Source organism: Choristoneura fumiferana, chromosome 10, assembly GCF_025370935.1.
Source record: "Choristoneura fumiferana chromosome 10, NRCan_CFum_1, whole genome shotgun sequence".
Lineage (NCBI taxonomy): Eukaryota > Metazoa > Arthropoda > Insecta > Lepidoptera > Tortricidae > Choristoneura > Choristoneura fumiferana.
This window is the reverse complement of record NC_133481.1, coordinates 4,397,712-4,423,050: the sequence shown is the minus strand read 5'-3', so window position 1 is coordinate 4,423,050 and position 25,339 is coordinate 4,397,712. Positions and strand designations below refer to the sequence as shown.

Here is a 25,339-nt window from a genome sequence, read left to right as displayed (position 1 = left end):
AGAGAAGCTCGATGTTTCGGCACAGATGTATGCGCCATGATCACGAGACGACCATGATATCGAGCTTCTCTAAAATTAGTATTGACCGCGATAGTCTAAAAGATAGTGTACGTCACATTCGTTTAAAATTAAATACCGAGCCATTAATAACTTCGAAATTGTAGCCTCTTTAGTGTTTTAAACTTTAATTTATTAGCGTTTTCAATGAGATAATTAATTTTGGTTTTAATTATGTTAAAATTAATAATGGCAAATATTTTTTTTATCGGTAGCACATCATGATAATATTTCAGGAAAGTCCCATTATTTTCTTTTCTATTGATTTTGTTTGGACAGTGAATTGAAGGAAACGATATACTCGTATCACATCACTTAGCAGACATAAGTAGACGTGTCTTAAGTAAAAACATTGCAGCATTGGTGAATATTTATTTACTTTGTGACCAATTTGACCAAATTAAACTTTCACCAAACGAGAAACCCACCAAACAGTCAGACACTATACTTTATAGCTACTGTTAGCTGGACAACTTGTTCCACCAGTGGTACGAGAAGGAATTGTCTCTCCCCTTGACTCCCAAGCTACCTTTACCTGATTCTCTATCCACCTTGGGAGGGATCTATCCACGCTATAACCCTTCGGGCTTGCTTGCCATTCGCACAAACGCATGCCAGTTACTATTAATAACCAGCTACTGGCATTCGTGCCCATCGAAATAAGCAAATAAGCATGCCAGGAGATTGGCTTTTTCCCCACGCGGGGAAGTAGGGAGGGACACTCGCATCCTGATGAATAAAACTGGCGTGCCACTCCATTAAGGAATGCCAGTAACCGGCAGCTGATTTACTGGTACCTGGTATGCCATTTACGTAAGTGTGTGTGTATTCTGGTCTTATTTTTATGTGTGCCTACATTTTTAAAATAAAACGGACGAACAAACGGTAGGGCGGACAGGCGGACTGACGGACAAAATGTGAATACTGATTTCTCCCACGACTACAAACCCTTAATCACACGAATCGACGATTGTAATGGTAAATTAAGGCCGCGGGCTTACTGCCTGTAACTTTGTGTTGATGTTTCACGTACCACGTAATCCCGATCCTCGTATAATTTTGAAGGGATTATGGGCTAAATAATAAAACTGTTTTAAGTCTTTTCAAACACTAAACATAGGTATTCTTACAATCAAACTAAATACACACGAAACAATAAAGAATGCCTAACTCGGTACATTTTGAACCACTCGTGCCTTCCACCTTCCACCAAATTTTGATTACAAATTTTTCAATTTTTCAAATTTGTCGTCCTACTCCTCATAATATTTTTAAATGCGAATATTGTGAGTGTGTATATTTGTCATTCTTTCACACTAAGACAGCTGAAAGGATTTGGAATTTTGAATGAAATGTTATGTATTTATATGTGTGATAGCTGGATCTGGGAAATAACACATAGGCTATAATTTTTATTCCGTTACTAACAAAGTTAAATAGTCGGGGGGACCCATTACGAGAATTTTTGAGCCGGTCACGGTTTTGAATGGAGACTGACTGTTGAACTTTAATTTACTTAACAGAATTCTAGTAGTTTTTAATTTTCTTGATTTATAAATGTGTGCGGAACGAGTGCGGGTAGTTCTAAGGACTCTCGCTGCTAGCTTCTACGCAGACAGACCCTACACTTCAGTCTACTCGTGACCACGGCCACTTTAATGTGATCGAAACGCCGAGGTAATTATTACTCGTGTGTTAGCATGCTAAGTCCCGATTGTGGTATTAATTAAGAATTCTAAACTATTAAACTTGTTTTTTTCTTATAAGTTTTTATTAATTTAAGTAAAATATTACATATCAGTCTTCGGATAATTTTAATTTTCGTTATTCTGATAATAAGACAGACATCATGCGTTTGATTCCCCTTATAACTCGGGGCTTCAAAAGGATTTCGAGATTATTAATAATGGCACTGTTCCGCGTATTGCGTTGAAGTAAGATTAAAATCCCGTCTTCAAACGATTATTAATACTCCTGTAGTAGATTAAGTTCATCGTTTGATAGGCTTCGATATACTAAAATTACGTCATCTTCTTTCTTCTGTGTTATTCAAATGGCAATTTTATTTAGGTACTAAACGGAAAGATAAAATATTTGAAAAGAAAAAAATCTGCAGCACATTAGTTGACATCATCATCATACAGCTGTAGCATGCCATCTTCTCAATTCGTCCCAAAATAAGAGGGCTTGGGCTGTAGGTCCGATGTGATTCCAATACAGATTGAAACCCGCACACACAATCAAACTGCTTTCACTAAAACTACTTTTTTTTACTTATTATTTATTATTAATTTTTATGTGCGATGTAGACACGCGGCAGCATGTCAAGCGAAGTTCAAGCTAACAGAACTAGCGAGCAGCACCTACATTACTACATTACATGCGTTACGGTAATGCACAATGATACATTTACTCCACGCGAGCAAATTCTCTCACAAAAGCTACTTTACAATCCAACATTGGCAAGCTCTGAAACGGAATGAAATCAAGGTTCAGGGCTAAGAAGCAAGACAAGTGTCTACACAAGGCACGCTTTATTTGAATCTCATTGCGGACCGATGGCTCTATCAACGTGTTGACTCAGGCACGCTGCGGCAAAGTCAATATTTTTTCTAGCTCTAACAAAGTTACGCGTTGTGAGGCTCTTCATATATTTACTACGGTTCTCTTTGTACAAGGAAAATTTGTTTTGATTAACGGTGCTTTGTGGTATAGCCTTTTTCGGGTTTTTTTTCGAATCTATTTTTAGAAATTTTTGGGTTATAGACGTTCGAAAAACTTGCGAAGGTCAAAGAGTCCCTAATTTAAGAGATACCTTCTTAGACTATGAATTTAAAACAATTACTATCGGCATGTTATTCATGACAGCTGTGTCCGTACAAAGTATGAATAAGTGCGTTATGCAACCAAATATTTGAAGTGTAAGATTCTTTGTTAACTTTTTACTTTTACTGTTAGACCTTACTTCTTTACATATTTCATGATTCCAGGTCAATCCATATTCTTCATTTTTCGTTTTAAGTTGTGTTGTGACTTTCTATGTATTCGGTGTAATATACTTGTGCCAGAATACCTCACTGTTTTAGCTTACCGTTGAGAAATAACCTAAAAAAATACCAAAACTTAACAGATAGGTACCTATGTAGACGGACGGATAAGAAAGTGATCAAACACGTACTCATTTTTTTGTGAGATACGGAACTCTAACGTAAAACAGAGAATATAATATTTATTACACCTACGCATCCAGATGCGGCAGTAAAATACTAAGTTAATCGGTATCACAAAACGTCTCCTTGTATGAAAGTTAATCCAAAAAAAGATCTAAAAGGACGCTTTCATGTAGAAAAGCCCTTTACTGCCGGAGATATTTATTAACTAAATACGAGAGCTCTTTGTCAAGACTTGCGTACGCGGTATTCCTGGATTAACTCTGTTCGACCACTTTAAGTGTACATGCGTACAAGTAGTACTGTGGGATTATTTAGTAGTGTTCTGATATTTCACGATAACTTTTTTTTCATCTCTCCTGTCCTGAAAGTTGACGCGTGCCATGGTTCTTATAACAATGTCATTAATGTCTAATTTTGACAAAATCACGCGTCTTCGTGGATGGCACTAGGTATAATAATATATATAACATTGGAGGTTGAATGCTGAACATGCGTTTGAAATGTTTACTGATTATTTTTAATATACCTCTTTTATAAAATGTGCGTGTAGTATTTACTTTCCTCACAGTTGAAATGAAAAGTAGAATGTGTAACTCGGGTGAAATTATCCATTTCCCCTAGTACTATTGGCGCTCTCACTTCGTTCGAGCGCCAGAAATATCTCGGCTGAAATTGGTCATTTTCAACCCTTGGTTATCAATCTACTATTACAAGCTTTTACTTAACTAGCAACACTCGTACCTTCGTATACAAGTGTGTCATCCATAAGAACATAAATTTTAATTAACGATAGCTTTAACTATTGCGAACCGTTTTATCTAAAAAATATAACAATTACATTTACTAATGGAGAGTTATTCATTTTTTTAATTTTCTCGAACAGCAATGTACTCGTAATGCTACCATTTATTTGACGTTTCAGAGAGGCAGCTAATGTTAGTGTCAGTTTTTAGCTTTGTTACCGGTACATTGCGTGCCGAATTAATTTGTACAAAAAAAAGGTTTTTTTTTAAACTAGAAATACTAATTTACGCTCATGCTTTCAGCCTTTAAAATATATGTTCTTATGGAAGTCACACGTTGTGAAGCATATGTAAGTTGTATGGTTTCAAAATTTAGAAAATATTTTCGACCATTTTTTGGTATAAAATTGAGCTGCTGAAATTAGGGATATTTATGTAAGTTCTTTCTTCTTAAGAAACAGGGAGTTTATTTTGTTCATGTTTCGGTTACACACATAAAACGCTTAGCAAGCAAAGAGACACGCAACGAAACAAATGAGGGCTATCGTTTTATGTCTCACTAGATGGCGCACTGTTGCGTGAGGTTTTTAAGTGTGGCTTTCAGTCTGTTATTACGGGCGTTAAAACAAAGTTTAGATTAAAATCATATTTAAAACACCTTAAAACCGTACCATAAAAATATCCAGCCGCCACAGTGTTGCTTAGTCCCGTTTTGTTCGGAAAAAAAGGGAGGACAAAAGTTTCCGAAAGACAAAACTGTCTCAAAATACAGACATTCATTGCCCCGTAACGCATAATTGCCATAATTAATTTCAGGTAATGCAAAATATTCACAAAAAATGTCTAATTATAAATAAACCCGCGTAGCTCACCCAAAAACTATGAGATTTGACATTTCGGAGACCTCACGCTACACTAGCGCCTCTAGTGGCGAATTCATTCGCGATAGCCCTCATTAGCTCGTTGAAGTGGCAATGGGGAGCCGCAGGTTCACAGTCGATACAGGCCACTTCCAACCAAACTGGAGGTTTATGAGGGATGTCCAACAGTGGACATCCTGCGGCTGCTGTGATGATGACACAAAGCGCTTTACTTCGTCTTCTAAAACGCGGACTGCTATTTATTTAGGACTATTCAAGGCTAAGATTGAATAGGCTGTTACTGAACCAGTGTGATGCATCTTCATCAGGAGAGATAGAGGTCAATTACTGGTGATTTTTTAATAAATAAAACATTAAAATAAGACTGAATTTGTGGGAACGACCAGATTTGTAAAAAAAAAGTTGCAGAATAAACAAACATCTCCATCTTTTCTTTTAACTTTGAAGCGATGTAACTTTTGTAATCTGACACGGATTTATTTACTTTTTCCACTTTGTCGCACATTTCTGCAAACATTTTCCCTTTTCTCCCAGTCATGGCATAATTCGTTGGTATGTTTTCTTCTTTACGCTGGCACATAATTTACTTCAATTATAATTTAAGATTCTTCTATTGTGTTACAGTCTGTTCAATATAGGAATGGACAGAAGGGAAAAAAAGGCTCTTTATAAAGGGGCTCCTAGCCCTAATGCACACTTTAGGAAGTCATAATTGCGTTTTTTTAGTATACGGTCTAAACTAAATTCTAATTAAAATATCGAATACGTCAATATTAGTTTCAATTATTCATGACCTATTTGTTGCCCGCGACTCATTTATTGCTATCCTGCGGGAATTGTACAATTTTCCGGGATAAAAACTATTCTTTGTCCTTCCCCGGGACTTGTACTATCTGTATACCGAATTTCACCTAAATCGGTTCAGCGGTTAAGACGTGAAGATGTAGGTAACAAACAAACATACAGACTTACAAACTTTCGCAGTTATAATTAATATTAGTGAGATTAACTTTGCTATTTTTCATATCATAATTTAAAAACAATAAAAAAAACTATTTTTGTTAAAACAGAAACGTCTTACTATAAAATACCTAAAGAGGCAGAGGTAAAAAACCTTTTGCAAAAAACAGAACGTTTATAAAATTGTTAACTCAAGAAATAATTCTGTACATTATTTATAGTTTTTAATCATATCATATACGAATAGGTAGTTAACTTTTAACAACTAAAGCACGGCACCAAATTTGATAAAATATGCAACGGAAAAAAGCTTGAACTTTATAGTAGTAACCAAGAATAAAATATTTTTGAAGATGGAATGAGAGCGGATGAGTCCTCGTACACAGTTATTAAATTATGTATAAATATAAATCGAATTAATATTATGTAGAAAATTACGTATTAATATTGTGTTATTTTGTAACGACTTCACAAAAAATTTTCAGAACCCCTTCTTCTGTGATCTTCTAGAGTCTAATGCTGAATGGACTATAGGTACTCTGCGTATTCACTGAATTTACTTGTATTATGTATAAGTAGGTACACGCGATAAAAACTAATTCATTTATAATTCATAAATGAAGTTCTATCCATTTTCATTAAAGCTTATGTAATCCACTATTTTGATTTTTTAATGATACCTAGAGGAGAACGAGCAGTGCCCTTAGTGTAAGTTTTCGTTTACAAAATACGTCTCGATCGCGTTCGCGTTAAAAATCTCAATTTGTATGGAATCACGAACATCGCAAACGTTCCGCTAGAGGCGCTGTTCGTGTTTCCATATAAATTGAGATTTTAACGCGAACGCGATCGAGACGTGTTTTGCAACCGAAAACTTACACTAAGGGTACAGACAAGTCATCTGACGGGAAGCAATTACCACCGCCCGTGGACACCCATGACATAAGTTGAATTACGGATCTGTTGCCGGCCCTTTGAGTAGAGGTTTGTTTTTTGAAAATCTCTTAAGTTGTATCAGTCCGGAAGTACCGGCGCTGCAAGCTGATTTCAAAATTTCACCGTGCATGGCAAAAAGTTCCGCAAGCAACGAACTGTAGTAGATAAATGAATATGAATATGAATATGAATGAATATGAATATGAAAATGAATATGAATATGAATATGAATATGAATATGAATATGAATATGAATATGAATATGAATGAATATGAATACGAATAAGAATTATATACCAGTATCGCCTAATAGCGATAAACGAATTCCACGTGGACAGAGTCGCGGGCAACAGCTGGTTTACCATAATCGTTTGAGCAGTTGAGTAGGTACGAGTATTATACATACCTCGTGTTTAACACATAATCCTCCTTTTAGGCTTCGCTGCAGCTGGGTAAGAAGTTACAAGCCTGTAATAACTAAATGTTTTCTCTATGCCTGATAAAGACAGATACAGACAAAGGAATGTTAAGTTATCATGTGCTTAACTGCTTCTTTGAAGAAGGAGGATAATGTAAAAAAACTAGTATCATGTAATATGATGAGAATTACTTTATAGTAGGTATAAAGAGTGTCCCTAAAACCAAGTCAAGAGTGAAAGTGAAGTGATTTATTTGTGTGTGAGTGATGATATAACCTATGCAAAAATTAAAAGTTCCGACAGAACAGTTCAAGAGCTAAGTGAAGTTTATATTGTTTTCGATATACTGACAGTTCTACAAAACTAGGCAGATTCTGTTTATGTTTTAAAACTATGCGAAACGAATTAAGGTCTTTGCTTAATTTGATAATCTATGAGCTGGTCTATTAGCTGATTTAATTTAGACGTTAATTTTAGGGACGACCTGTCTATCATACCAAATTAAAAGTTGAACAATGTGTATGTTCTGCCCCGAATAACCATAGGTATGTAACTAAATTATTATTATCAGCGAACCATTAAACATTGTATTCCACAGTAATTAAATTTACGAAAATAATAATTATGCTCATGTGAAATTTGTCGAACGCTTTATGCGATAGTAGGAATACGTGCATGTCAACAAAAGCGACCAAATGTGTGTCGCAGTCGCGTGCTGAGGGTTACGTGCAAATTTGTAGATGTCTTTGAATATCCAGTGTTGGCAGAGCTATACTTTTAAGCAAAATGTGGGGTCATTTTAGATTGGTTATTGACATAGATAGACAGACCCAAAAATTTGAATTTTTGACTTTTCTTAATCGTCATGCTATGGGATAGTGGTAGTACCCTGTAGGTTTTGATGTCTTTGCAATTGTTCAGAAACATTTTATTTATTGACTGTATCTTTTGATTAGGTTGATTTGACTTAGAAGTTTATTTTTTCACTTTTTCACAGGGTAGTTGGACTGGGTATTTGATAATAATGCTAAATATCTCGACGAGTTCCTAAGAAAAAGAGTCATGACAGATGGTCAGAAAGTTGGACAACAAAGTGACTCTATAAGGGTAACGTTTTCCTTTTAAGGTACAGAACCCTAAAAATACAAAAAATGCAATAAACACCAAGAACGTCCGAGACGGTGGGCGGCAGAAAGCCAAAATATTAAGACGTTATTTCTCTTTTACTTAACTCGCGCTATACAAAAACTTTTCAAATTTATCGGGATATTATTACACATAAACGAATATAATGCCGTTCCTCAAATTTGTGAAACAGATATAATGAAAAAAGTTCATATTGGGCGGGACCTTGCTTTATTATGGTAACGATCCTCGGCTTTGTAAACACGTAAGTACCCGAATTCGTAATGCTGAATCGGATCTTATGTGGCTTTTTCGCCCCAGATTTTGTTGGATACGCTTTTATGGCAACGGCGTTTTTCATTTGTTGCTCCCTTCGTATCAGATAATGTAAGAGACGACGGTTGGATGTGACAAGTGACTTGCGGTTGTGACGCAGTCTGTGGATTGAAATAATCAAGTAGAGTTAGAACGACTTGTTTCTTATTTTTTATTCAAGAATGACTTTTCCTACGCTAAATGTAATATAGGATAATTTATTTATTAAGCAACTAGCTTTTGCCCGCGGCTTCGTCCACGTGTTATTTCCCTGGAAATGTGCATTGTCTCAGGATAAAAAGTGGCATATGTCACTCCCTGACCCATAAACTATCTCTATGCCAAAAATCGCGTCGATCCGTCGCTCAGTTTTGACGTGAAAGACGGACAAACGTACAAACACACTTACGCATTTATTATATTAGTACGGATACTATCTATATCTTTGACTTCGATTTTTCGAAGTGAAATAGGTTAAAGATGTTACGTCAGCTTAAATGATTTTTGGTGATAAATCTACGAGTATTTATGCAGGGTTGTTCATTCGGATTTGCCTAAATACTACTTAGGTACCTCATTGTCTCGGTAATTATTATGTTTCACTGCGAGACGGAGGCCTCGTATCGGAATGAGGAGTTTTAGGCCCTAGGTACCACACAGGTCCAGTGCAGATTGGGAACTCCACACAAACCATCGAATTTCTTCGCTAGGTGTGTGCAAGTTTGCTCACGATGTTTTCCTTAACCGTGAAACTCATGGTAAATTTGAAATTTAATTTAAGCTACCACGAATTTATGAACTACTGCCAGCATGAAAAATATTTTTGGATATTTAATACCGTTTATAGTCGGGAGGCCATTGCTTTTGTTTTTAAAATCGTATATTTTTGACGTAAAATATTTGGTACCTAATGGCAACGGCGGGTATATCAATGTTTTATTATTTTATTACAAGCTTTTATTTAACTTGCAATCTATGACGGGTCAAATCTGGCAAGTTAAATTTGACCCACTTCCAGTAGTCGGATTGACTTAAAATTTAGCACATTTACTTTTGTAAATCTGGTGACAATACAACAATCTGGTAGTGACATCCTGGTGATGCAGCCCAGTTCGTCTCCGCAGGGTTCGATTCCCGGCCGCGGCATATATTTGTATGAATAATACGAATGTTTGTTCTCGGGTCTTGGATGTTCAATATGGTATTTAGGTATGTATTTATCTATATAAGTATGTTTATCCGTTGCCTAGTATCCATAGCACAAGCTTTTCTTAGTTTTGGACTAGGTCAATTGGTGTCAAGTGTCCCATGTTTATATATTTTATTTAAACTTTTTTTATTCATGACCTTATAAATCACTATGGATAAAGTGGCGCACAAGCCCATATATAGACATTAAATTATTAACACAGGTCATGGTCCAGTTAGGGCCTATTACATTTAAGTACCTGGGCGACCGAGCTTTGCTCAGGCTAAAACTCGATAATAAGCGTTTTCCCAGAGATAAGACCAAGCTAAATCGATTTTTCATCCCCGAAAACCCCCACATACCAAATTTCATCGAAATCGTTGGAGCCGTTTCCGAGATACCCGAAATATATAATGTATTATAGGTATATACAAGAATTGCTCGTTGAAAGTTATTAGATAGCAAAAATTGCAACGTAAGCGCGTGAACGTTATCAAAAGTTTGAAATTAAATTCAAACAAAATAAGCCCAAACATAGCACATTAAATTGAAATCATGTTGACTCCCTAGAGCTTTTTCCCGTGCTGTAAAAGATCGATGAAGCCCGTTTGGGACTGCGTTATTGAATCAATCTCGATGTTACTGAAAACGTTTACAAATCTATTTTAATCAAGTAATGGTTTCGGTAAACGATTTACCTATACTTAGTAGATAATATTGATGTTAATTTTGTCAAGTAGTCAAGAAACAAGCAGCTATTTACAAGTAGTACATACCTACACAGATGCTTACAATCGAATGGTGTTTTCACGGTTCTCATTACAAGAATCGCTTTCCAATACAAAATAGATCTATACTTGGTTTGGATAGGTATTTACCTAAATGTAAACAAAACAACGTCAATTGGTGTCTTAAATATTGAAATTCCCCCATTAAACTATCTAAACATTTACATTTCTGTATTGAAATACACTAGTCTAGTTTGTATTACAATGATAGATAAATAAAATGTTTAAAATCCTTGAATGTACCTACCAAATTTGGCAGCTGAATGTTTACATTTAATTAAATACCTATCCAAACCGAGTATAGCAGTTTTCGAACACATACAGAAAGACGTGTTGTTAGAAACTTTAGGCGTAGTTTTCATAATGAGGGCTATCGCGTATAAATTCGCCGCTAGAGGCGCTAGTGTAGCATGAGGTCTCTAAAATGTCAAATCTCATAGTTTTTGGGTGAGCTACGCGGGCTTATTTATAATTAGAATATTTTTGTGAATATTTTGCATTACCTGAAATTAATTATGGCAATTATGCGATAAGGGGCAATGAATGTCTGTGTTTTGAGACAGTTTTGGCTTTCGAAAACTTTTGTCCTCCCTTTTTTCCGAACAAAACGGGACTACGCAAGACTGTGGTTGCTCGATATTTTTATGGTACGGTTTTAAGATGTATTAAATATGATTTTAATCTAAACTTTGTTTTCATGCCCGTAATAACAGACTTTGAAAGCCACACTTAAATACCTCACGCTATAGTGGCGCCATCTAGTAAGACACCAAAACGATAACCCTAATTTTTTTTTAATTTGACTGGATGGCAAACGAGCAAGTGGGTCTCCTGATGGTAAGAGATCACCACCGCCCATAGACACCTGCAACACCATGGATTGCAGATGCGTTGCCAACCTAGAGGCCTAAGATGGGATACCTCAAGTGCTAGTAATTTCACCGGCTGTCTTACTCTCCACGCCGAAACACAACAGTGCAAGCACTGCTGCTTTACTGCAGGATTAGCGAGCAAGATGGTGGTAGCAATCCGGGCGGATCTTGCACAAGGCATTCACAAGGCACTCATTAACGCATATATACGTCTATACAGGTGTTGTCAAGGCTGCCCTAACCACACTTAGTATCCACCAGAATGTGCGTGGACATGTTGGGAGGATGTGTTTTTCATGAATCAATACAAACGCTTAATTTACCTATCCTCGTACAGCATATCTCTGGTGGAAACAACTGGACGGAGCGAGGCGAGGTAAATGAAGCGTTTCTATTGTTCATGAAAAAATATATATAGTATGTAGGTGAGGTAGACGACTATAGTTCCACTCCTGCTGGCTCATGTTTTTGAAGTCGGTTCCATTTTTTGTTATTTTTTTTTTCATCACACCGTGCATCTCACAACGATTCCATTAAGCTCAAACAGCATAGTTATATCATTTTATAACAGAGTACCGGTACCTACGGTCTTCTTTATCAGGGTCCAGTTCACCAAATGATGCTTTTTGAATGTAAATACTTGACTTGATGTTACAAATCCCAAAGTCGCTATAGGTGTGCTTTAAGAATTCGAGGTTTGCCCTCGATTTCTGTAAGATTCCATCATCAGATCCTGACTTGGTGTCAATGGAACCTCCTGGAAAGTATGCCCTTTAGAACTAAAAAAGAATTTTGAAATTCGGCCTACAATTGGCGGAGTTATCGCGTAACAAACATAAAAAACACTCGAATTGAGAACCTCCTCCTTTTTTGAAGTCGGTTAAAAGCACATTCCTCGCAACACATCTCTGGTGGAAACGGAGCCTTATCGACGCCTTTACAAATGTGTTATGTTAGTCTGGGCGATGTTATCAGGCATTTGCGCCTCGTTCCCGGTCACGTGCTTGTGCCGAAACTCCACAGTTTCCACACGTGATCCCCTGTAATTAATTTCACCGAGATTGTGGAAAAGTTATTTGTATGTGTATATTTTCTCACTGCACAACTTACAGCCGATTTCCTACTAAGTATAAAATGCGTACGGAACTACTCGTTAGATGTGATTATTTCGATTGAGATACTATTTTACAAAAGCTTTACCTACTCTTGACAGAGTGGTCGTGGCCGTGGTTGTCGAATGAGAATCAGTTGTGGATGAGGATCAGTAGTGGTCGTGGATCATAGTTCAGCCTTTCTCATGTCACTGTGCACCTGTCTAATGAGGGCTATCGCGTATGAATTCGCCGCTAGAGGCGCTAGTGTAGCGTGAGGTCTCCGAAATGTCAAATGTCATAGTTTTTGGGTGAGCTACGCGGGTTTATTTATAATTAGAATAACTAATATTGTGCATATTTTACAATATCTGAAATTAATTATGGCAAATATGCGTTCCGGGGCAATGAATGTCTGTGTTTTGAGACAGTTTTGTCTTTCGGAAACCTTTGTCCTCCCTTTTTTCCGAACAAAACGGGGACTATGCAACACTGTGGCATGCTCGATATTTTAATGGTACGGTTTTAAGGTGTATTAAATATGATTTTAATCTAAACTTTGTTATCATACCCGTAATAACAGACTTTGAAAGCCATACTTAAAAACCTCACGCAACAGTGCGCCATCTAGTGAGACAAAAAACGATAGCCCGTTTTTTTCCCGCACTAGTGACATGCTAATTAGACTTGAGTTTGAGTGCACAGATAAATATAAATGGCAGCCATCCTTTTTTCTAGATGTGCTCTTAGTCTTAGTGCCGTGTTACGTGCAGCATGAAAAATAATTATTACCTAACCAACAAATAGTGAAAAACCCCCGACTTTATCACTTAAAAAGTTCAATGTCTCAAAAACGGCTGAACTGATTTTAATTAAACATGTTTAGACATGTTTACCATCGCTAGAAAACTTGCTTTCAAATGAAAAAACCGCATTCAAATCGGTCCACCCGTTTAAGAGCTACGGTGCTACAGACAGACAGACAGACAAAGCGGCCAAACTTATAACACCCCCTCTTTTTGTGTCGGGGGTTAAAAAAGGGGCACTTACGGTAATTAGACAGGTGCACAATAAAATGAGAATGACCGATTAGATTATGTCATTCTTTTTATTAAATATTAATGCAAAACCTTTCGATGATTTGTTTTCTCGATTTAGTTTCTGCAAAATTTACAAAATGGTGCAGCCCTGGGGGTCGATAAAATAAATATATTATATTCCAGCTATTTTTACTTGACCTTAGTTAGTTACCCTATGAGTATAACAACACAGGAATATAGATCGATATATGTTGATTTGCGTAGCTACTTACATAGTTATAAAAGAAATACTTTTTTTTTAGCTACAAAAAATTGCTTAACCGCAACTTTCGCTGTATTGGAAAAGGTAACGAGCTGTGAATAAATAAAATAGGAAGAAATTGTGGCCCCGGGCGGAAACACAGGCCTCATAAGACGAACTGAGCGGTAGGCGAAACCTAATCCAACGGATCAGATTACATGAACATGCTATGAAAACTGATGCCTACGTGAGTCTTTTGAACTTAAATATTTATTTTTATTCAGTCCTTTAAAAGAAAAAAGTTTTTGTTGCATTTATATGAGTTGCAGCTTTGGCTTTATCTGCACTTTTCGTCAGGTTAAATACTGTTCAATCACGGGTCAGTTTTATGTAAAAAGTTTACAAAGGGAATTTTTTTTTTTTCCAACTGAATTTTTTGTTTCTTGCTTTCTCATCCAACTTACATATTATCTTAATTCAAGTCAATACAATCACTGGAAATGGGTTAAATTTAACTTCCAAGACTAGACCCACAATCATGATGACTAATTATTTTTATGGCAAATTAGTAGCACAAAGTCCATCCTGGTAAGGGATTCATTTCCTTGACTGTACCAACTAACATTTCAACTTAAATAAGAACTTGTAGTTAATAAGCTTTCCGTCAAAAAAAAAATACTTGTTATTGGCTGTAGTTGCATTCACCCAACTATACATATTAAGTTTCAAGTCAATGGCATTAATCCTCGCAGAGTTCCGTCTCGCGGAGATGATACAGAATTCCACTGTCAAATTATTGTATTGTCATCAAATTTACCTACGTATACCAAAATTTCAAATCGGATACCAGAAAGTGATCAAATATTGTATCCAATTTTTTTAATTAAACGACTTCTAATTAAACTTAGAAATATATAAGATTTTCGAACATTGCAAGTTTAAGAAAAGCTTTTAGAAGCGAAACTCTTATAGGATCACTTCGTTATTTATCTGTACGTCATTATTTCAAGACCTTGCCTTATTAAGTTCCCGCGATCAAGATACTACCTTCTGAAAGTGACATACAATAATTCTATGGTAAGCAATAGGTGGCATTAGCAAGGCCTTCATCCATCGCAAACCTGCGGCTTTAACCAGTTCATCCGTCCATTTCGTTGGTGGAGGTCATACTCGGTGCTTGCCGATCCGAGGTCTCCATTCGAGAACTTTTCGGGCCCAATGTGTTCTCCGTGCTATATGGCCTTCAGCCACGTCAAAGCGATAATTCGCTTGGCTATGTCGGTGACCTTCGTAGTATGTCTATTAAAATACTTACATATAGCAGAATAAGTTCCTCTAACTTATCTAATTGTAATCTTAAGACCCTTGATAGTGTCTGTGCAAATAAATAAGTTTTAATAAATAATAAAAGAGACTATGACTAAAAAGACTGTTAAAAGTTTTTGTAAGCACTTTGTTTGAAATAGTACCGTGAAACAAGAGAAGAAAACTTTTTAATGTTAGTATTCACAGTACGTTACGTTTTCCAATAGGTATAACCATAACTTCGACCACGCGCTACTTGGGGACAGTAACTTGGTTCCTACGCTTTGTTTAAAAGTTTAAAAAGTTATTAATACTTCGTCCTTATTTCAAAGGAACAGCTGCTACGCTTTCTTACCTGTAGTTTCTTATTTAGTACCGAATGTAGGGCGTTTGACGCAAATTTTGTATAAAAATGCTGTTAATGGGGTAAGAAATTAGTTCATAAGTTCTTCTCATTTGGTTTCTTAATAATTAAGCAGTCGTAAAGGTACAAGTCAACGCACGTAAAAAGAGCTCTGGGTGGCTAGTGGAGGGGATACGTTTGCGCATTTGTCAACTAACAAGCCAATGGCGAGACGACCGCGCGCGCGCTCCTACGCCCCCTCCCGCATACCCCACTGCTCCGCCGCCAATTTTGGTCCGTATTTCACTCACTGCGCATGTATATCGCCAGGAGCTCTTTTTACGTGCGTTGATTTGTATCGCTTTGCTTAATTTCCATTGCCTAAAATTGCGGAATTTTATTGCAACTGCGAGCTCAGCCGCGTGTTTAAGCTAGTTAGTTATTTTTTGCAATTTAGCCATTAAAAAAAAATAAAGTACCTTCGTAAAAGTAACGTTTCATTATAGTCTCGTGCGATTTCCTCGTCAAAGCTTGCTTCAACACACTCTACGTCATTTTTCTTTCCAATAATTAAAACAATTCACGTTCTTTCGCAAGTGATCTTTTTGTCGAAAAGGTTTTTAACGAGAGACTGAGAACAGTACGAGTAAAGTTACGGGACACAAGTTCACGGTACTTTCGGCAAGATTGTTTTTGACTCAAATTAAAAAGTTAGCGACAGACATCACGAGGAATGTCGCTCTCATTATGTGAGTTGTTTTAGTTTTAATAGTCGTTTGCTATGGCGTCTGGCTCGCAAAATGTGACCTACCTACTGTTTATTACTTTAAAATATATAAATATAGTAACTGGTGTAACTTTGTGACGTCTTTCTACAGCAGCTGCCGTGAAATTTTTCGGTTGAAAAAGAAAGTAGGTGCCTTAAAACGGCGAGTACGGAAAAGGTATGCCATACCTGACTATGCCATTGATAGCTATCTTAAAGCTAAAAAAAAAAAAAAATTTAACCGGCTACAAAAAACCATGAAAATATTTTTCTACCAGTCTGAAGTCGGTCGGTGCCTCAGCACGAGCCAGCAGGGGTGGACCTATTATAGTCATCTACCCACCTACGCACTATATGTTGGGCTTCAATCACTCCTGCTGGCTCGTGCCTTTCCTTAAGATCCGATCACAAGATCCTGATTTGGTGGTTATGGGACCTGATTGAAGACATTCCTAGACGAAAACAATTTTTTTTTTAATCTGTTCATAATAAATGACGGAGTTCTGAGGTACCTAACAAAGATGAAAAAAATACAACTGAATTGGTAACGTCCTTTTTTGAAGTCGGTTAAAATAATTGTCTCTTTGTATGCTTTTGTTATCTGTTAAATCGCTAAACAAATGATATTTTCAAGGAAAAGGCTTCTAGTGAAAATAGCAAATTCCTGCGAATAGTGATAAACGAATTTAGGGCAGACAAAGTCGTGGATAATGACAAGTATTTATATAAAAATGATATTTACTAGTATTCTGGAACCAATAAATACATTTTGAAATAGATTTAGTTAAGCCTTGATATAAAAGTTTCGCCACAAATACCTACTTTGCATCCTATGCTATCCGTAACACTGTCAACTCTTACAATTCGTAGTAGGTTTTACGTTCTTATTTGTTAAAAATTAGAGGAAACTGCATCGTGTACCAGGGTGAAACCCTTTCATAAATCAATTTCAAGATAATCTCTTCAATAGTTAGGTAGGTCAACGCGATATTTGCAGCGAAACGGTTTAACCTAGCTCAAATATTTCGATGCAAAAATCTGTAGCTATATTACTAAGTAAAATACAGAGGAAAGTGAATTTTTCGTTACGTCCGTAATTCCGTGGCAGTCACGCGATTGCGTGCTGACCGCCGCGCAACACGCAAATGTCGCCACTAAAACAAAACTACTTACTTACTTACTCTAACTGGCATAAAAATCGGGTATTATTACGTAAAATGTCGAAGAAACTTAGCCTTGGCTCGGCCAACTTTAAACTAGCATATTATTAGTTATTACTTTGATCGTGTTTAAGGGTGGAAGGGGGAGTCGATAAATTCGTTATTGTTTCAGAAAGGTTTCAGAAGAGCGCAAGTTCTTTATTTATGAATTCAAACTGTTTATATGTAGTGTGATAAGATTTTACGTTAGATATTTCAACAAACTTGCACGTAAGCAGTGTCATAACATGCAGGCTAAGCGAGCTGTAATGCCCTAAAAAACCCACGGGCTTTTCCTTCTCATAAAATAACTAAGAAATTTTATTAAGCTTTCGCACTAGATCATGATCATGACCACGACAAAAAACTCGATTTGGTTTTTCTATCTGTAAAACAAACAAAAACTTATTATTATAGCAAGAAGAAATTCACGCGCCCTAAAAACAATAAAAAAATAATTAAGAAAACGAACGGTTATAAATTAAAAACAAGAAGAGACAAGTCTGAGGATTTTCGGGATATAAAATAAATAACGTGGGCCGTTAGCGAAATAAGCAAGCTCGGGTCCCGACGACGGCCGGCTTTGCTCGTAAATCGAGCACTGGACGATACCCGCAGTAAAAATATCGTAAACTTGGAAAACTTTAATAACGATATCGTACAATGTAAATTTTAAATTTGATTATTCCACAACTTGGACGTTAAACTTGTTTTGAGTGCTCCGCGGCGCCAACGACCCTACGGATTCATGGCGATCTGATGCCTGCTTAACATACGACATAATAACAGTCACGTCACGTTAAGTAATGGGGTGACTTTTGGAATACAATGCATGCGGATAATGTACTATTGTACCGATGAAATTTTGAACGTGATACAAAATTTGTTTCAAAACCAATTAACGCTGGATAACAGGTATAATGCATTAACACTTTTGTTCAAATTAGTCTGATAAAATTTGCGGTTTACATTGTGAAATTAAATCATGAACTCAATGTCCCTGACTTAATTATAATCGTGAGTTGAACCATTTAACTATGTAATTACATAAATTATGTTTCACGAGGGCTTAAGTCGTATTACCGGCTAATGGACAGAAAACGAGAATATTTGTCGACCACAGATAAAAACTTGAAACCCTTATGCATATAACAATCCCGTGAAAATAGGGAACCGAGTGAACTATGTGTCATTTCGAGATACACACACATACACACCATATTACACAGTGGAAAGAAAATTAAATGTACTTCCCATTTCATTGTACTTGTCCTTAATTTGAGCTTATACTCCACCGCTATTGTGAAGAGACTTGTCGCTCTAGATGCATTCTACGTTCAGCGCTCCGATCAGCACATACATTTTTATTACGTTTTAAGACCCAACTGGACTGCAGGACGTATAACGCAGTGTGACAAAGCCTTAAGACGACTCAGTAGTACAATAGCCCTTAGGCTGGGATAACATCGTGTTCCGGTACTGTGAGGCTACTCACGGCGCGGTGCTAGCGCGTCGTCTCTTTCTAAAGCGAAACTTAGAAGAAAGACAGCGCACCAAAACGCGTTTACGTGGAAAAAGAGATGGCGCCCTTATACCGCACTGGTTACCCGCATAGGGCATAAGTAGTCTTTCTCCTGCGAACCGTGCCGTATCAGCGCACGGTGGCCCGTGCCGTGTCGCACAAAGGGCAGCTTCATCATCAATGGGGCTGGAATGAGATGGCATTGATGTATCAATCGCTTTTGTTAAGTATTTAGGCGGTACAAGCTTAGTAGATACAAGGCGTAGTGTTACAAGTACCTATCTTGTTGTTACTGTTGAGAACGTACGAAAAGAAGTTTATGTTTTAAACAAATGCTTACACTTTTTAAGAAAAACGACTGTTTTCAATGGACACACTCGTATACCTAGTTACTAGACCATAGCGTTGCTTAGATTCCATTTGTAAAAGGTGTGTTTAAATTTAATATAATTATGTTCTACAAGTACGCGTCAGAGCTTTGATAAGGAATCTGTTGATTAATAAAAAAATATATATTTTACAGAACGCCTAATTTGGTTAGTATTAGGATGCGATCTGTTCGAGTGAACGGAGCTGTAATGCTCTGAATGGACAGTGTAATTTGTCCATTTGAAAATAATGGCTCTAAATTTCGCGATTTTCATTTTTTTTATTACTTAATGTGGGCGATTGTGGCCTTAACGCGCATTCGACGCGCGTTTTAGAAATACGCGTTGACGGTGCGTTTTTCTTTTCACAGAGCAGCCATATCACTCACGTGCGTATCGGGTTTGAATCGATACAATCGCGCGTCGACGGCATGTTTTAAAAACACAGCGTATAAAGGTCCTTGATTACATGTCTTTAAAATTACCTCCACGTTTTGACTACAATACAGTGGGACGTGTTCATTAGATGAGCGAGTAATAGCGGTGAGGTAGGTCCTTTACCAAATTGTATAGAATGCTGGATAAATGATACAAACCCAATTTACATTTAATACAAAATTTGTTTCTAATTCTAATGTTTCTTGAATCTAGATCGTTCACTGTTTGTTCATCATTATCATATCAGCCGTAGGACGTCCACTGTTGGACATAGGCCTCCCCCATAGATCTTCAGTTCCTTCAGTTGGATAGGGCCTGCATCTATCTTGAGCCCGCGGCATTAGCCAGGTTATCAGTACATGCATTTAGATGATCGCTTGCCGATTCACGATATGCTTGTTACGTTTATTTAAATCAACATCGAAACAGTTTTAATGTTTAATGTAAACAAAACAAAGATTTATAATTTCCATCTAATGATCGAGTACAGATTCAAATAATAAACGTTCCCCGAATTACATCTGGCCATGACAATGAGACAGCGTTATTTGTTTGACAAACAATCCTTCAGTAATTATTTTCCGCTGTTCTAATCATTTTCTATTGCCGTCTAGCTCTTGTCACTGGGATGGAGCGAGTAAGAGAATCCTATACAAATTGCTGAACAATTGCTTAAGGGGTCTTACAAAATCTCCATAAAGGGTCTGCCGCAGGCGAAGTTTTAGGAACAGTTTTTGATAAGTGTTCCAGACTACGTTAACACTGTTGGATACGGGCCTCGTGATGGTCAGGGAACACGGTGCTCTTGGATAAATAAATACAAAAATGTTGTCAGTGTGCCCGAAGCCTTTTTAAATTCAGCGATTCGGTTACGGATTATTGTCTATACTCCAAACAAAAAATAATTTATTATAGAATAAGATTATTATAAATGATTTATTTAGATAAGCTCACTTAATTCCAAACTTAGTGCTTGAAATGGTTGTTTTCACAAAGAGTGACTTATTAGATCCATTACTGTTCATTTACCAGAATTCAGATTCATGGATGCGAATAATCAAGTATAATACTATCATAATTCTACTGCTTTAGGAATAATAACAAGCTATATACATATATCATGCTGCTCATGAGCCATTGAAATGATACCGATTTACAACTGGTATAATGGGTGTCTAGACAGCTAACATACTAGATATATTCTAACCTTATATTACAATGCTATCTATGTTTGTAAAATTATTCCGCAATCCCATTTTATTTACCTAAATGACAACTTTATTTATTTAATTACGACTTTGACGTACGCAAAAACAGTAATTAAAACAAAAAGTTTTCAGTAATTAAATATAGGGATGAAAGGCCGTGGTAGCCCAGTGTTTTGACCTATGACCTCTCAAGAAGAAGATCGTGATTTCAAATCTGAGCTCACACCTCTGAGCTTCTCAAAATGTATGTGCGAAATTACATTTGACTATAGAAATGAGGAAGCCGTGAATTAGAAGCCATGGTGGCCTAGTGGTTTGACCTATCGCCTCTCAAGCAGAGGGTCGTGGGTTCGAACCCCGGCTCGCAACTCTGAGTTTTTCGAAATTCATGTGCGGAATTACATTTGAAATTTACCACGAGCTTTGCGGTGAAGGAAAACATCGTGAGGAAACCTGCACAAACCTGCGAAGCGATTCAATGGTGCGTGCGAAGTTCCCAATCCGCACTGGGCCCGCGTGGGAACTATGGTTCAAGACCTCTTGTTCTGATAAGAGGCCTGTGCCCAGTAGTGGGACGTATATAGGCTGGGATGATGATGATGATGATGATGAGACTCTACATGTCATGACAGAGACGTCATCGCCAGCATTAACGTTGAGCGGCACTCGATATAACGTTTTAATAAAAAATTGCTTCAAACAATAAACGAACGTGTTCAGTTCATGTTGTTTTTTTTCTAATAGAATTACTGTTCCGTCCGGACACGTACGGGCGCAATTTCGTTTAGTTTTTATAAGTCAGCAGTATTGTTTGTGAAGAATGTTATGGGAGCAGGATCGGGTCGCGTGGCCGAGAGGCTAAATCCGCGCAATCCACTACCTCTGCGCAGGGAAGTCCATTATGATATCGCTTCCCTTGTACAACTCCATTTCTTTTATTCGGAACGAGGGTCTTTCTTTAATAATGCTGCGTGTGTTAAACAACGTAACCGGCCTTATAAAATTGTAACGCCTCAAGTTTCACTTAAATATGAGCTACCAGTGTACAGCGGCGATCTTAAAATGAAACAACGTTCTTAACAATTAAAGTGCGTTTTATTATTTATTACAATGGAATTATACGCTTTCTTTTACGATTACAGATTCAACGGCGCGCTCTCAAGGCTCGGATAATGAGAATTTGAGGTGAGTTGGTAAATTAAGACGTCTATCATCCATCACGTTGTGTGCCCACGTCTACGGGATATAAAAAGGCCTTAATGGACATTTAATGTAGCATTTTTTCTTTTATGTGGTTGCTGTGTTTGTGCACGTATGGTTACGTCGATAGCGAAACCATCCGGTACCAAATAGGCCCCTACACACATATATAGGTACCTATACTCTTACTTTACGGGTGGGATATCCCACTAATATTACAAATCCGGATGTTTGTGTGTATCGGGAGAGATTCCGATAAAATTTGGTACGTAGGGCAAACCTTGGCCTATCAATGACAATTGGTAATTTGGTGATACTCATAGTCAAAATACTACAAACGGGACTTATCACACACACACGAGTAATATTTACCTCGACGTTTCGACCACATTACAGTGGCCGTGGTCACGAGTAGACACCAGTTGACAGTTGCCAGTTGGTGATACTGCTTTATTATCTTACACAGACGACCGACCGGATGGCCAAGCGGTTAGAGAACCTGACTACGAAGCTTGAGGTCCCGGGTTCGATTCTTGGCCGGGGCAGATATTTGTATGAATAATACGAATGTTTGTTCTCGGGTCTTGGATGTTTAATATGTATTTAAGTAGGCATTTATCTTTATAAGTACCTATGTTTATCCGTTGCTTAGTATCCATATTACAAGCTTTACTTAGTTTGGGAATAGGTCAATTTGGTGTCAAGTGTCCCATGATATATTTTTTTTACATATAAATCTCACTATGAGAAAATTTAATGCAAGGCATAGACAAAGTATAGTATATATATTGTCCTTGATGCAAGCTATATAAAATCGATGGCAGCTTTCAGTTTTGATGCTTGCAATCGGATTGGCAGCGATTTAATTGTTTGCATTTCACTATTGTGAGCTCAACGTAAGATAATAATGCAGTATCACCGTATTACAAAGTATCACCGATACGTCAAGGTTTGCCCTACAAGCCTATATTCTGATATTTCCATGGAATTCGTATCTTTCTAGAAACATAAAATTTTGCATGATGTATTTTTTTTTAATTGGGGGCAAACGAGCAAACGGATCGCCTGATAGTAAGCCATTACTGTCGCCCACGTACACCTGCAACACCAGAAGAGTCACTAGTGCGTTGCCGTCTTTTTAGGAAGGCGTAATTTTAGGGAATTTCCCATGAAAATTTAGTTAAATCCCGAAATTTCAATTAGACTGCAACCTTAATGAAGTCGCGAGGCTAGTACCATATCGCAACAAAGGCAACGTAACGATATAGTAACAAGAGGTAACGTAACGATACCGTAACAAAAGGTAACGTAACGATACAGTAAGAAAAGTGTAACAATAAACAAGTATCACTATCGTGTTTCACGTAAAATTTTTATGGATGACATAATTTTAACGCGTGCGGAATGTCTACAAAAAATAACGGACATTTTGCACAAAGGGTTCGTCCACGAGATTTTCGAAAGAATCATTATTTATTTCGTGTTAAACAGATATTATGTACTTACTCTGTTTTCTACGGCAGACGAAAAAACGATCATTGAAGAAGTATATTTTGTGATTGGTTTTTGGAGTCTTTTTGTATTTTTCATTTCAACTCCAAATTTGTTACTTTTACGGGTATCCCGTGAAACCATATCGAAAATACAAACTGAGACATGGATGCACAGAAAAACCAGAAAAAGAGACCAGCGCTGGGAATCGAACCCAGGTCCTCAGTAATCCGTGCTGCGTGCTATAACCCCTACACCACCGCTGGACAGGAATCTAGACACGATTTTCTCCTATGCATACATATCTCAGGTTGTTTATTTCTACTACGCTACTTATGCAGCAGCACTAGCGACATCTATGTTCCGCTCTCATCGAGAGACGTCACACTCTTTCGGAACCAACAGCTCACACAGACAAGAGATGTCGCTACTTAGCAGTCAAATTATGATTATCATAGCATATGAGTAGCGTAGTAGAAATAAGCAACCTGAGATATGTATGCATAGGAAAAATTCGTGTCTAGATTCCTGTCCAGCGGTGGTGAAGGGGTTATAGCACGCTGCACGGATTGCTGAGGAACTGGGTTCGATTCCAAGTTCTGGTCTTTTTTTCTGGTTTTTCTGTGCATCCATGTCTCAGTTTGTATTTTCGATAAGTATATTTTGTCCGATGCACTTGTTTATCATTTTGCTCTCAGTACAAATTTTCAAAGTACGGGTTGTGGTCACTCAAGACAAAAAAAACTTGTTGTATCATGTTTTAGAATGACATTGAGAGATACATGCGAAAGGTTGCCCCTAGTAAATACGTTTTTTCTTCTGCCGTAGAAACAGAATATAAAAGTATTGATTTCGCTTCTGTGAAATGTCAAAGTAAAGTCGGTCAAGGAATTTTGTGTGTTAAAAAATAACGCTACCTACACACGGTAATTAAATCCCTTCGCTGTATTAAATACTCCGTATTCACTGAATGACTTAGAACTCATGTATAAAAATTCAATAAGCTAGAATTTATGTATACAAGGCGTTGTACTACCGCATGCGCTTCGTAACCTACTACACTCATCAACAAAAGTGCCTATGGATATTTTCCCTATACAGTTTTGGACGTTTCAATATAGGCATAATAGCAATTAGTTGAACAAAACAAAACATTAAAACATTAGTTTTGTTTTGTTCAACTAAATTATTGTTTAATAGGTCATTTATATTCTTTGTACTCTACTGTATAATATAATAGTGGCATATTTGCTGGTCTATGTTTCGTTTTAGTCTTATTTTCTTATTTTTTTTTCTATATTGTACCGTTTTTTGCCCAAATAAACATTAAACATAATACTTACTGCTGTACTGAGTCAAAACATCAAATTTATCTAGGGATTATGAGTATCCTAATTAAAAATTACAAAAATAATTTAGTCAAATAACTCGCCCCTGCCATTACCGGTGCAAAAGTTACAAGTGATTATAAATTCAAATTATATAGAAAGATAACTACATTTAAACGAATGTCGGAATGGTTCTTAAGGAAGATTACACGAATAGAAAAATGTGCCTTCCGGTTCCGTCACGTCAGTGTGAATGTAGGCGAAAAGATCTGAACTTATTATATATTAGGTAGGTATCTCTGTGCTTATGTACTCCATGTACCTACTAGTGTTAGAAAGAT

At 37.0% G+C, this 25,339-nt stretch overlaps 1 protein-coding gene across 1 annotated transcript in view; it reads left to right on the top strand.

Annotated features, from left to right (window-relative positions):
* Window positions 1–25,339, top strand: part of kek3 (leucine-rich repeat, immunoglobulin-like domain-containing kekkon 3 protein) — a 75,740-nt gene that overhangs the window by 37,079 nt on the left and 13,322 nt on the right. The window contains exon 2 of the mRNA XM_074092735.1: window positions 22,122–22,164. The gene's annotated coding sequence lies outside the window, so the exon portion shown is untranslated. The remainder of the gene's footprint in view (window positions 1–22,121; window positions 22,165–25,339) is intronic.